Consider the following 13,677-nt stretch of genomic DNA (forward strand, 5'->3'; position numbering starts at 1 on the left):
GCAGCCATGGGAACCTAAGGATTGGGGGCCAGTAGCTTGATATCACCAGATTCTTCACTTCCCATTCTCCTTCCAGACTCTTCCATGTGCTGGGGGCCATGCCACCTGAAAATGTAGGAGTCAGTCATACAACTCTCCACCAAAAAAGGAAGACAAAATCTTTTCGACAGGAAAATCTAAGGGAAGCCCTTTGAGCTGGATTGAACCGTGTGTCCATCCTGGACCAATCACTGTGATAAAAAAGAAGGGAGACAGTGTCCTTTCTGAGTTGATTTTCCAGTCCTTTAATGGGGAGAAGGGGGAGGGTGGCATCTGTTAATAGAAGAATGGTGGTATCTAGAACACATAATTGATTTAAACAGCCTATTGTCTAACATTTAGATTGTATCTATTTGCTGTTGAAATTATGCTATTTAAAGTTATTTGCATGTCGACTTCCTCTTCTTTGGGATTTTTTACTTAAGAGAGAAGGGAATTCATGTTTATTGGTCCCCTCTGTGCCAGGAGGTTAGCCACATTAGGTACATTTCCATTAGCCACTTTCTCCACTTGGGGAAGGAGTGGCTGAGGGAGGGAGATGGCTCACTTAAGGTCATTCAGCTACTAAGTGACTTTGCCTTGAAAACCTGCATCTTGGTCAAGATCAACAGATCAGTGCAAATTGCAAAGGGTAATACTTTCTAAAAGGATATAAGAAAAGCTACGTAGGATAAAAACATGTTAGATCTTTGTAGGGACTACAGCTGAAGGAGAAGAGGAAAATCCAGATAGTCTTCCATTCCCCCACTATAGCAGCTCCTTTCTTCTCAGACTGACAGCCTGGGGTCTTCCTGACCTTCGGCTCTCCCAGAAGGAAGTTCGTGACAACATTGTTTTCAGAAGCCAATAGCGTATCCTCCTGTTTCTACTTGCAAGAAAATAACTGGGCTCCCAATAAGTATAATTGCTGTTCACAGTGATTTATTATACACCCGGTGCTCCAGATGGCCCTTCATATGGAGATTATTTTTCCTGAAAACAGAAAAATATGGAATTTTTTTCCTGCTCATCAGGTTATAACAGGTCTCCAATCCACTCCATCAAAACTACAACCAAAAACTTTGACAGAGTTCCCTTAAGACAGAGAGAAACACAGAAAACACATTCCATCTGGTAAATAATTGCTGGGGTTGCATTCCTGTGCATTCAGGCAGGAGTGAACTTCTCTACGGCATAAAGCTGTGAAAATGGCTGGGCCTAATAGGGCGACGTGAGATAAGATCCCCTTAGACCTCTCCTATCCTCGGATTGCAGCCTCTGGGGTGCTGGTGCATGCTAGACTCTCCACTCACCCACACTCGGATGAACTAGACAGACGCAAGATTATTCCAAGATGACTGAGAAGTTCACTCTGAAGTACAAAAGGTTGGATGGACACATGCCGCCAATATTCCACAGGAATGAAGAGGAATATTTGCCAAGGTCGCTTTCAGATGCCCATCGTGGCAGAACAAGGTCAGATGTGGTTCTAAGTTACCTGGCTTCTTCCTAAAGAGCAGGTAGGAAAATGTATCTAAAAGGCCAGATCCATGTTGTGATGGAATGCCTGGGAATGGGAAAAGCAGTCAGCAGTAAACAGTGAGCTACCAAGAGGATTTCAATAGTAAATTTGTAGTTATGATTTTCATTCAGAGCTTTCCACCAATGGAACACACTTCCTCGTAAGCTCCCTGCCTCTGGAAGCATAGGCAGGAGAGAGAGCCAGGCATCACAGGTGTTGTGGGGGAGATCCAAGAATTTGGGGAGCTAGGCTGAAATTAGGGCTCACAGACTCAAATGCCTTGAGCCAGACAGTTAACTTGTATAAAATATTAAAGCATTGGGAAGTGGATTGAACAGAGGACTGGACAGGCACACCTCACCTAAAGGCTTTCAAACTTTATATTAAAAAAAAAAAAGGCAGGGCCAGCCCCGTGGCCTAGTGGTTAAGTTCATGTGCTCTCCCTTGGTGGTCAGGGGTTTGTGGGTTCAGATTCTGGGCATGGACCCACACACGGCTCATCAAGCCAGGCTACGGCAGCATGCCACATGTAAAGTGGAGGAAGATTGGCACAGATGTTAGCTCAAGGCCAATCTTCCTCACCAGAAAAACAAAAAAAAAAGGGCATTGGGGGCTGGCCCTGTGGCCAAGTTCGCGCGCTCCGCTGCAGGCGGCCCAGTGTTTCGTTGGTTCGAATCCTGGGCACGGACATGGCACTGCTCGTCAAACCATGTTGAGGCAGCGTCCCACATGCCACAACTAGAAGGACCCACAACGAAGAATATACAACTATGTACCAGGGGGCTTGGGGAGAAAAAGGAAAAAAATAAAATCTTAAAAAAAAAAAGGGCACTGGCCTGACCAAATAAAACATCTCTGTGGGATGTGGCCTGTGGATCAGGGGTCAGTTTGCCCCTCCTGGACTTAAAGATCCTCAAGCCTTTGACTTCTGGGTTCTGTAATGTTGTATGTGGAAATAATGCACTTTTATGTATTAAGAGCCAAATACTTGTGTTAACCTTTGTGGTAGGAGGCGGAAGCATTGCCTAGAAGTATAAAATATGGTCTCCATCCTCCAGGAACTCAAAATTATTTTTAAACAAGATGTGAGCATACAAAGACAACTAACAATGCCTGGCAAAATTATTTAAGGCCTAGAGCCACTCAGAGGAAGCTAACTTTTATCTGGGTTGGTCCACAAAGAGACACCGCATAGGAAAGACTTGATTTGGGCTTAAAAGGATAAACAACATTGAGATAAATGGAGAGTAGAGTTGTCAGGTGGTGAGAACAGCACCAAAAAATAATGGCCAAGAGTTGGGGCAGGCAGGAGGTCCTTGGATCCTTGTGAAAAATCTCCCAACTTCTTCCCCAGACCCTAAAACTGGCTTCCTGTCACTCATTCTGTTCAGAGCCTGGGTCCCACTCCTCCTCAGCCTCCACTTTCTCTCTCACCGAGAACTAGAAGCTTTTCCTGGGGCCCCAGTTCTCCTAGCTGGGCCCCACCACCTGTGGTCAGAGCACGTTGAGCTCCCTTCTATTGCCTGCTCCACATTCCAGCCCCGCTGCCTGTTTGCAGACTTATCAACAGGCTACTAATCAGCCGCCTCTAGGACAATTACTCCTGATGCTGAACCAACAAGGCAAATGAAGTCAATTTTCAAGTGAAGAGAGTTATTCTAAAAACCTGAAGATTGAGTCTTATCATGGCGATCATTTCATAGTGTACATAAATGTCAAATCACTGTGTTGTATGTCTGAAACTAACACAATATTGTATCTCAATTACTCTTCAATTTAAAAAAAGTGAGAAAGCAGAAACTCTTCAGAACTTGGATTTGTCTTTGCAACTATGTGGTATTTGTCGCCCACGCGGTGGTGTCCTAATTGCCATCAGTGGCTGACAGTGACTTAGGCACACAAGGTGCCAACATCTGTGCTGAGCTCAGGACTCGCATGCCCTCACCTGCCTCCTCACTACAGCCGCTAAGGAGGGTCATCTTTGGTGATGAGTAAACTGAAGCTCAGAGTCCAAAGTCATACACTCAGCGAGGGGCACAGTTTCAAACCCCCATTTCTCGTAAACCAACTACAACCACTAACTATCACACAGCGCTACTTCATGCTCCTGCACCATTCCCGTGGATGTGGGAAAACACACTCACTGCCCAGAGGCATCTGCTGCTCTACCCTGTGACGTCAGATCCCCCACCTCCCAAAAAAGCACTCATTTGGTGTGTGAATTCCTATCTCCTCCTCTTCAAATAGGCAGCATTCTCCCCACATTAGAATCACCTGGCGCACTTTAAAAAAGCACTAATGCCTCAGACCCTAGAGATTCAGATTTAATTCAGACACTGTTAGCTGTGAGATCTCTGCAGGTGATCCTAATGGTTGAGAGCACAGGCAGTGAATAGTGGTTGAGAGTAAGGGGTTGCGATCTGGTTTCTGTAACCATGAGCCAGTGACGGCAGCTGAGTGAGCCGTTGTTTTCTCACCTGTAAAATGGGAATTCCAGAAGTGTGTACTTTTTAGGGCTGATATGAGGATTAGGTTAGACAGAAAAAATGATATGTGATGATGGTGAGGTCCCTGGTCCTACCTCTAAAAGCCTCATTGATCCATAAGGAGACTGAAGTTTATAGTTTCTCAGGCAAATACACCACTGGTCCCATGAGAAAATGTATTCTTCCTGTTTTCCACTCGGATCTGCTGACACTACAGGGTAGAGGAGGGGGCTGGGCAGGCGCTCCAGGCAGATGCCTTTCAGAGTCAGACCACTAACCCACGGGTGTGAAGTGACTGGGATAATGCTGTTAGGAGTGCTGAAATCAGAGTGACTTGGAGAGAAGATGCCCCAGGAGGGGCGCTGGAGTTAATTAAAAACAACTACAGCTATTCCTGATAATATGGCACTGGCCAAACAGATCCATCTGTGCCCATTTGCAGCAGGTGGGGCGTCAGTTTGCACCCCCGGGAGCTGCACCTACAGCTTTACCGAGCCAGGCCAGTGGCTCTCACTGCTTCACACAGGAGAGCTGAGAGAGGCCGCTTCCCTTCCATCAGAAGCCGAGGGTTTCAAGGACATTGGCCGTGAGAGTGAAGGGGTCTGCAGACCACATCTAGACTTGTCAGAAGCAGAAGGGCAGCTAGTGGTTAAAAGTTCCCATCTGTTATTATGAACAGACAGCCCAGCTCTGCCTCAGACTGGCTGTGCTGCCTTAATTCACCTCTCTGAGCCAATTCCCTCCCCTGTAAGATGTGGATAAGTTATCCACCCTTTGAAGTTGTTGTAAGGATTAAAAGAACAACAAATGGGAGCCAGCCCTGTGGTGTAGTGGTTGAGTTCAGTGTACTCTGCTTCAGTGGCTGTGTTTGCAGGTTCGGATCCTGGGCTGGACCTACACCACTCATCAGACATGCTGCGGTGGCAACCCACATATAAAGTGGAGGAAGGTTGGTGCAGATGTTAGCTCAGGGCTAATCTTCCTTAGCAAAAAAAAAAAGAACACTGAATGTAGAGCACAGTGCCTCCACTCTTAGCACTCCGGATATGTCTGCTTTTGTTTGATTTTGCTATTCAACAAAGAAGAGCCTCAAGCACTGTCTGTCCCTGTGCCCTGGAAAACCAGTGACACTAGAGCTCGACAGTTCATCTAATCCATTACCTCATTTGGACCCACAGTCACAAGCACTGAGAATCGAGTTTGAAAGAGATAGTGAGAGGTGAGATAAAGGGTGTAAAATGACAAGAAAGGTTGAGGGCGTGTTTCTGGTTTGTTCTCAGGGAGCATGGGGCTGATGGCTTGCTGCGTGGGGCACAGAGAGGTGACACGGGGCTCTCCCTATATTGCTGGGCTGCAAGAGGGCCCATTGATCACTGGGCAGCGTCCGACCCAGTTAATAGCGCAGAAAATGATGATGTACTTGGGCCAGGAAAGAAGGACTTTCTGGATTTTTCTGGGCACGGCCACTGTCAGTGTTTCTGAGAAGAAGGATCCGGCATGTGGTTCATCTCACCTTGGCGTTTGCCATAAAGGAGTCAGGGAAAACAAAAGGCCTCACAAGACAGTCACGTGGCCGTGGTTCATCCCATGACAGGCCCAAGTTTGAGGGGAGAGGGGCCCTGGAAGCCTGGACTGGTCCTAGATCAACTTTGGTCCTTGGGCCTTAGGGAGCAAACGTCATTAATCCATTAACCCAGTTTTCAGCTGGCAAACCCTCTCTCCACTCTCAGTCTCTGTGCTTTGGATGAAACTAACTTTATCGCTGTCTCCAGGGAATCGGTGTGGTATTGAAGCCTGGCCAATCAGAGCATCACATTCTTCAACCCAGTGATAGGTTCAGAAATGGGCGTGTGACCCTATCAGAGCCAAAGAGGTACAACGAAAATCTGTTTTTAATGACTTTCTTGAGCTATAACTTACATACCATAACATTCATGCTTTTGGAGTATACAATTCGATGATTTTTGGTAAATTTACAGTGTAACGATCAGAGCAACTTGGTTCGAGAACATTTCCGTAATTCCAAAAAGATTCCTCATGCCCATTTGCAGACATAAGGAGACTTTAGCTGAGGAGTTGGGAGAGATTCCCACATTCCTTTCGGCTGGACCTGTTTACAGTAATGACAACAAAAGCCTGGAGCTACAAGGCGCCATCACATAGAACCTGAGAATGAAGCAATAACTGCAGAAAGGGGAACCAATAGATGGAGAGAATCTGAGTCCTGAGGTCATTGGCTGAGATGCTGATCAAGCTGAACCTGAAGCCGGTGCTTCCCCTGGACTTTCAGGTACATGAGCCAAGAATTTCCCTTTAGTCTGAAGCCAGTTTGACTTGGGATTTTTTCCATCTCTTGCAGTGGGAAGAATCCTAAGTGACTCCAAAAATTATTGACCAGACGCTAAGGACTAAAGTGGAAACCTTTATTAATTAGATATGCAGATAAAAAGGCCCATCTTCAGATCTGTTGTCATTAGAGAATTATTTTATACATGGCCACAGAGCCATTTTACAAATGAGGATTCAGCCTTGCCGAGGTAAACTGCTTAACCAGGATACATAGCAGAATCTGAGTAAGTCCTTGGCTCTGTGTAACCCTGAATTTGATCCTTTCTTCCTCAAATCATCATACCTTTTATAAGATATTTAATATGTGAAAGATCTTATTCTAAGTATTTTGCAAATAATAACTCACTTAATCTTCACAACTATCCTATGGGTAGGTACTGTTTATTATTCCCATTTTACAGATGAGGAAACTGAGGTGTAAAGAGATTAACTTGTCCAAGGTCACACAGCTTGTAAGTAACAGAGGCAAGACTTGGACACAGGCACATTGGCTGCAGAGGCCATGCTCTTAACCCGTGCACTGGACTGCCTCTAGTAAATTTTTTTTATTTTGAGGGAGATTAGCCCTGAGCTAACATCTGCTGCCAAACCTCCTCTTTTTTTTGCTGAGGAAAACTGGCCTTGAGCTAACATCCACGCCCATATTCCTCTACTTTATATGTGGATGCCTGCCACAGCATGGCTTGACAAGCGGTGCGTAGGTCCACACCAGGATCCAAAACAGCAGACCCTGTGCTGCCAAAGCGGAAGGTGCGAACTTAACTGCTGTGCCGCTGGGCCAGCCCCAACCTCTAGTAAATTAAAATTAACCTAACCTCAGCCTTTGATCAGAATTCCATTGGTCTTTCATTCAGAGGCACTGCCCTTTTCTGAACTTTTATTCATTATAAAAATAAAAAGCAAACAAAAACCGCAAATATTTTCTATATTCTATAAGCTCTTCAGTTATTTAAGAATTTTTATCCAGCTAATTTCAGAGTCATAAACTTTTGAGCTTCTTACAGCTCTCGTTTGCCCTTCTCAATACACAGTGCAAGTAAGGGCTACTGGCAGCAAAGGTCTTATTTTATGCCTTCCTGTGATGGAAAAACTAGGTGAGTGCTCTGCCATGTTAATTTTTAACTGATATTTAATGATATAGTAATTGATATTTAATATTATAATCTAGTATGAAATTTTACATTTCATATCAGTCAACTAACAAAAAACATGAAAGACCTGGAATTTAATAGCCCACTTATAGAAACAAAATATACGCATATTAAAAGTAACATAAATCAGTGTTCTCTGATTTCTTTTCTTTTCTTTTTTTTTGGTGAGGAAGATTGGCCCTGAGCTAACATCTGTGCCAACCCTCCTCTATGTTTTATGAGGGCCACTGCTACAGCGTGGCTTGACCAGGGTTGTATAGGTCTGCACCTGGGATCCGGATCGTGGATCCCAGGCCAATGAGGCAGAGTGAGTGAACTCAACCACTATGCCACCGGGCCGGCCCCTTCTCTGATTTCTTGAAATCACGAGACGTGTGAACTGCTTCAGAAGCTCTGAAATGCGTCTTGAATGTAACCTCCTGTATTCTTCTACATTTTCGCATATACTATCTGAGTTGATCCTTTCCTAAGCCGTGTGGTTGGGCAGGGATTATCAGGTGAATAGACACTGTCGTTTTTAAGGCAGTACCATGCAAAGCCTTCATTTCTATGTGGGAGAGTGACACGGTCTTTTAGAAAGTCAGCTGGCGGATGCATCTAGGATGGTTGTGGGGGGGATTGTAGACAGGGAGAGCCGTTTAGGAGGCTGCTCTTGCAAATATGTTAAATATATTTCCTCTATAAATATAGGGAGTCTCTACCACCTGGACTGAAGACTGACTTGGATCTCGGGGCCAACAGAACTTTGTTCCAAGTTCCAAGGCCATCGTTGGAATCAGTGGGTCATCAACAGCGCACTAGAGGGCACTGAGCTAAAGGTGGTGGCAGATGCATGGCATGTGCGTGCTGGAGGGTAGGAGTGTGGGTGGAGGAACTGATGGTGGAACCTGCATGAATTATTCTGGGCAAGTCTGCTCAGTCTTCAAATGATGGAGGTGGGTCACAGCCAGTCTGCTCGTGATCCCTCATGGCAGAAGGTGGCCTGGTACCCACAGGAGGCTAGGGGACAGAGCTCAGCAGCCCCTTCCAGTTTTATTTTTTGAATTCTTGTGGAATTTGCATTTCACACCCTAACAAAGGGTGTGCCTGCCTTGGGGATTCATGAAAACTTGACAAGAAATCAGCATTGTCCCCATCAAACCTAGGCCCCACTTTTCCAAGCTCTCATTTCCAGGTTTCCTCTTCCGTGGCTTTGCGTGATTTCATATTTATCTCGTAAGGAATCAGTCAGTGTGGCCACTAACTCCCTTCAAACTCAGTACAAACCAGTTCCTCTCCTGCACAGGTCCCTGCACATATGGAAGCGCACAGGGGCACGGTTTGGGTAAGTTGCATGCATTTTGGTTGGGGTTTTTTCTGCAGTCAATGGTCTGCCCTCACCCTGTGCGATGCGGCAGGAATGTGAGGCCTGAGAGGCAAGGAGGGCAGAGCTGCTGGGGAGGGAGCGGCTTCACAGCCGGCAGGGAGGTGAGGGCCACACAAGTAACAGCAGGTTTCCTCTGCCTTTGCTGCCCATTCATGCTCCAAGAGGAAGAAAAGAAACAAGGGAAAACTTTCATTCGCCCTCAGATTATTTTATTCCAACTTGGAGAGAGAAGGCCTGGATTTGAGCCCTGTTTCTGCCACTTCTGAGTTGTTTGAACTTGATAATGAGCTGATCTGTTACCGCAGCTGTGAAGGGAGCTCCAGTAATGTCTTTCCTGTCTCATTCACAGGATTATTGGGAGAATGCATGAGTCAATGGCTACGGAAAATGCTGCACACCTACTCTGTGAAGAGGGAAGCGCCAAGAACAACTGCCACTTTCATTTGGGGTCAGGATTCTTGATTCCTGCTGTCTGTTGACGTCTATAATCTTGGTGTTATGCTTACAAGGGAGAGCCTCAAGCAGTATTAAGTATATTATTTTAAGAATGATGTGGCTTCTGGCATCATATTTTGAAAATCAAAGATTGTAATTTTAGGGATAATGGAATACTCAAAAGGGAGTATTCTGTAAAACTGAGGGCGTATGGTCAGCAGAGAGATATTCTTTACAAATACTGGACTACGAATTAGGAGACGACCTCAAGTCCCTCCTCCGTCAGTGATCTTGAGCCATTGTGGCAACACATTCTGGGCCTCGTTCCCCCCCCATCTGTAAAATGGGGGTGTTTGACTCATTGTTTCTTAACTGGGGTGAATTCTGGAGTCACCTGGGAAGATCCCCAAAGGCAGAATTCTGGTTTTGTTTCTTGTTGTGTTTCTAAGGCATAGAAAAGTACTTGGCACAGGGTAAATACTCAATAAATATTTTTTTAATGAAGAAATAAAACTTTTAAAAAATTCACAGAGCAGGATCCAGTCCAGAATGCTCACATCGTATGGGCTAGAAACTGTACATACATTTTGTAAAAGCCCTCTGGATCATTTTGCCAAGCACTCTGGGCTTAAGAACCACTAAACCCAACAATCCCCAAGGTTCCTTCCCTGAAGAATTGTCAGATTTAGCAAAGAAAAATGTAAGACATCCAGTTAAATTTGAATTTCAGATAAACAATGAAAATGTTTTAGTGTAAATATGTACCATGCTCTATTTGGTTGTCGCAAAACTTGTAGAAAGATGACTAGGTAAGGCTTCTGCTTAGGCTGATGGTTAGAGGCAGAGGGTGGCACCTTGAAACTGGCCCAGATTTGGGAATCAGACAGATAATCTTGGTCTGAGTCTCTGCCCTGATTGTGTGATCTGAACAAATTGCTCAACTTCACTGGGCTTCGTAACTCGAGTGTCTATCCTGTAGAGCTGCTGAAAGTATTGGAGATATTACAGGAATGATGGTAGCAGGTATCTGATAACGTTTAGCTGTTTTTACTGTTGGTTTGAAGAAAGAAACTCAGTATCAATGAGACCTTTGTTGAAACACTGTCAACTAGCAAACTGGCATTCTGAAATGACCAAGATTATAGATAATAGTTCTGGGCAGACCTGGGCAAAGTTAGAGGGAACGCTGATCTTCTTTAGAACAATACCTCTATGTGTGGGGGAACAAAACATACTAAAAATTAATAGATTATCCAGAATAAATAAAGGAAGGAAGTTCTTTCGTTTCATTCATTATAAAATGTCATTTGCTCAACTGACTTTTTCTAATGTCAAAGGTAAACATTTGTTCAGGTTTTGCAGGGTCACTATACAGAGGGATAGACTATTATTTGGGCAGTGGAAGTACTTCAATCCTAACCTTGTTTCCCTCTCTTCTAGGTTAAAGACACAGTCTGTTTCTAGAGCTTCTGTTGTTTCTAGAAATTTCTAACGCATTTCTTCTGTTTAAAAAATACACATGCAACAAATATGAAATATTCATTAAAAGGAAACGGTTCTCTCTAGAAAAATCTATTTGGACAAAAATCTTTAGATAATTTCATTATCAAATGTGAAGAGCTACGGGTGGAAAATAAATTGACCATTACATTTTCAACTGAGCTACTCGGATATCAACTGCATACTTTAAGCCCCCTGTTGTTATTTTGTTGTCTATCCACCACATATTTATTGTTGAGCCTGTATTATATACTGGAGACTGTTCTAAGTGCTTGGGATCCTTAGTGAACAAAACAGACCCAAATCCTTGCCTCTGTGGAGCTTGTCTTCTGGGATAGAGAGAGAAACAGAAGCATCCTAGATAAGTGAGTTAAGTAGGATACAGATGGCGCAATCTGTTGGTGATGGAAGGAGCCATGCTGATCTGGGGGATGAGAACAGGGGCGTCAAGCACAAATGACCTAAGGCAGGAGCCTGCCTGGAGTGTTCCAAGAATAGCAAGGAGGCCAATGTGGCTGCAGTGGAGAGAGGACAGAGGGAGTAGGAGGAGAGAAGACCAAGTAACTATTATCCTAATCATGATAAAGGACTCCACGAATCTAACTTCCAGTTTTGAGTTTTAGTTTACTTACTCTGTGACTACAGGGAGATCCTGAACTGCTTACCTGGAATGGTGGTCCTTAACTTGTAAAACATGGGTAGGTTAGAGATTTACTTCACAAAACTATGACTAGAGGGAATCAGTATATAGCTTAGTGATGATGTATGTGCTTTAATGGATGGATCTGAGTTCACAGTCTGACTTCCTTACTTGCTAGAGGTGTGCCCTTGGGCAAGTTCCTTCAACTCTCTGTGCTTCAAGTTCCATCTCTATGAAATAAGGCAACTAAAAGTACCCCCTTTCAAACTGTGAGGGTTAGAGGAGAGGGTCTGTGTAAAATGCTTAGCACAGAGCTTGGCACATAGAAAGTACTAAATAAATATCATCATTATTTCTTGAAAAGTATAATTAGGAGGATTAGGTACTCTGAAATATCTATTTAATATTTAATATCAAAACATGTTTTCAGTAAAAATGTCTTATTATTGTTATTACTAGTGGTAGCGAGCCTCCAAGATGATCCCCAATGATCCCTGTCTCTGAGTATTCACACCCTTGTATAGTCCCCTCCCACATTGTACCAGGATTGGTCTATGTGACCATAGAATATGGCAGAAGTGATGGTATGTCACTTTTGAGATTAAGTTATAAAAGACATTGTGGCTACCATCTTAGTCATTCATTCTCTCTCTCAATCATCACTTGTTCTGGGGGAAGCCAGCTGCCATGTCATGAGCAGCCCTAGGGAGAGGTATCCCTTATGGAGAAGTCCACGTGACAAAGAACTGAGGCTTTTTGCCAACACCATGTGCGTTAGGGCCTTCTTGGAAGTGAACCCACTAGCCTTGGTCAAGTCTTCAGATGAAAGCAGCCCTCACTGACGTCTCGACTGCCGCTTCATGAGACCCTGAGGCAGAACTATGCAGCTAAGCAGATCCCAGATTCCTGCCCCTCAGAAACTGAGATGATAAATGTTTGTTGTCTCAAACTTCTAAGTTTTGGGGTAATTTGTTTATGCAGCAATAAATAACTAATACAATAGTTTACATATATATATAAACAAACAATAGTTATACATATATATAAACAGACAATAGTTTATATATATAAACTTTTAAGTTTCTATGTTTTAATTAACTTTTGAATGTAAAGAATTTATTGGACCTGAACTTATTTCTATCGCTTTGATTTTTAAAAATCACTGGTGATCCTTGGCACCTTAGGAGCATTTATTTTTTACATAGTTGTTATCAGCATATATATTGGTGTATACATTCTACTTTGTATTTCATGTTTAGAATCATTTCATATGTACCTTTTTATTGGCTCTATAGCATTCTTCCCTACTGCTATGTCGCATCATCTCAAACATTCCCTGTTGTAGGACATTTGAGTTAATTTCAGTTTTCAAAATAATAACAAAATAATAACTGGTACAATAAAAACAGTGCCAATTAGCTGGGCAATGTGCTGAGGGTTAAATAGACAAGCTCCCTGTTCTTAGGTACATAGAAGACAGACAGCACAGAGGGGGCGAGTCCTAAGGCACACAGACTACCCACAGATGTTGAACACATGCATTCGTTAGACAAGCAAACTGCCCTGTAGGCCGACCTAAGATGGTGAGTGTAAAGAAGCTGGATGAACTTATTTGTTAAGATGATAATAATAATAGCTTTCGAGAATGCTGTGATTCCTGGAGAAATATAGGAATGACACTAGACAATAAAACCTTGGAAAAATCCTATAAGCGATTGCCTTGGCTCCAAGTCTCAAAGCAGAATTTCAGAGAGGGTACCCCTGAACTAAACCATTGTCCCCAGACTGTGTGTCTGCCCCTTCCCCTTTCAGCATTCTCCTCCCCTCCTTTAGCTGTGCTTTGTCAGGCTCCACAATTGTGGCAGGAAGAGAAAAGTCGCCTAAGCCCTTCTTTGTTGAAATTCAGCTCTATGTTGTATGTACCAGGTCTCCTTTGAACACAGCGCTCATTAAAAGGCTCCATGTAACCAGATCCTATGAGCAGGAGCCATCATTTCTCCAACTTGGTTGTTTCTGGTGCTCAACTGTTGACTTTACTCACCTTCCTGACAGGGTTTTGAGGGCCACCAGGTATGCAAGCACCTTTACATTTAAAAAATAATTCATGATTGAAGGGAGCTACGCTTAATATACCAGTGAGCACTGGACATAACTAACTCTAAAACTTCATTAGTCTATGCCTGTGCCCATCAATCTATTGAACCAGATGT

General features: G+C 43.8%; 1 long non-coding RNA gene across 1 annotated transcript; it reads left to right on the forward strand.

Moving 5' to 3' along the window:
• Positions 1-1,187: 1,187 nt before the first annotated feature.
• On the forward strand, positions 1,188-10,982 carry LOC139041712 (uncharacterized). Its single transcript, XR_011497433.1, has 4 exons — positions 1,188-1,494; positions 8,217-8,344; positions 8,812-8,850; positions 9,242-10,982. It is a non-coding gene; the product is annotated as an uncharacterized lncRNA (long non-coding RNA).
• Positions 10,983-13,677: the final 2,695 nt, after the last annotated feature.

The sequence above is a fragment of the Equus asinus genome, chromosome 23 (genome assembly GCF_041296235.1).
Source record: "Equus asinus isolate D_3611 breed Donkey chromosome 23, EquAss-T2T_v2, whole genome shotgun sequence".
Taxonomy (NCBI): domain Eukaryota; kingdom Metazoa; phylum Chordata; class Mammalia; order Perissodactyla; family Equidae; genus Equus; species Equus asinus.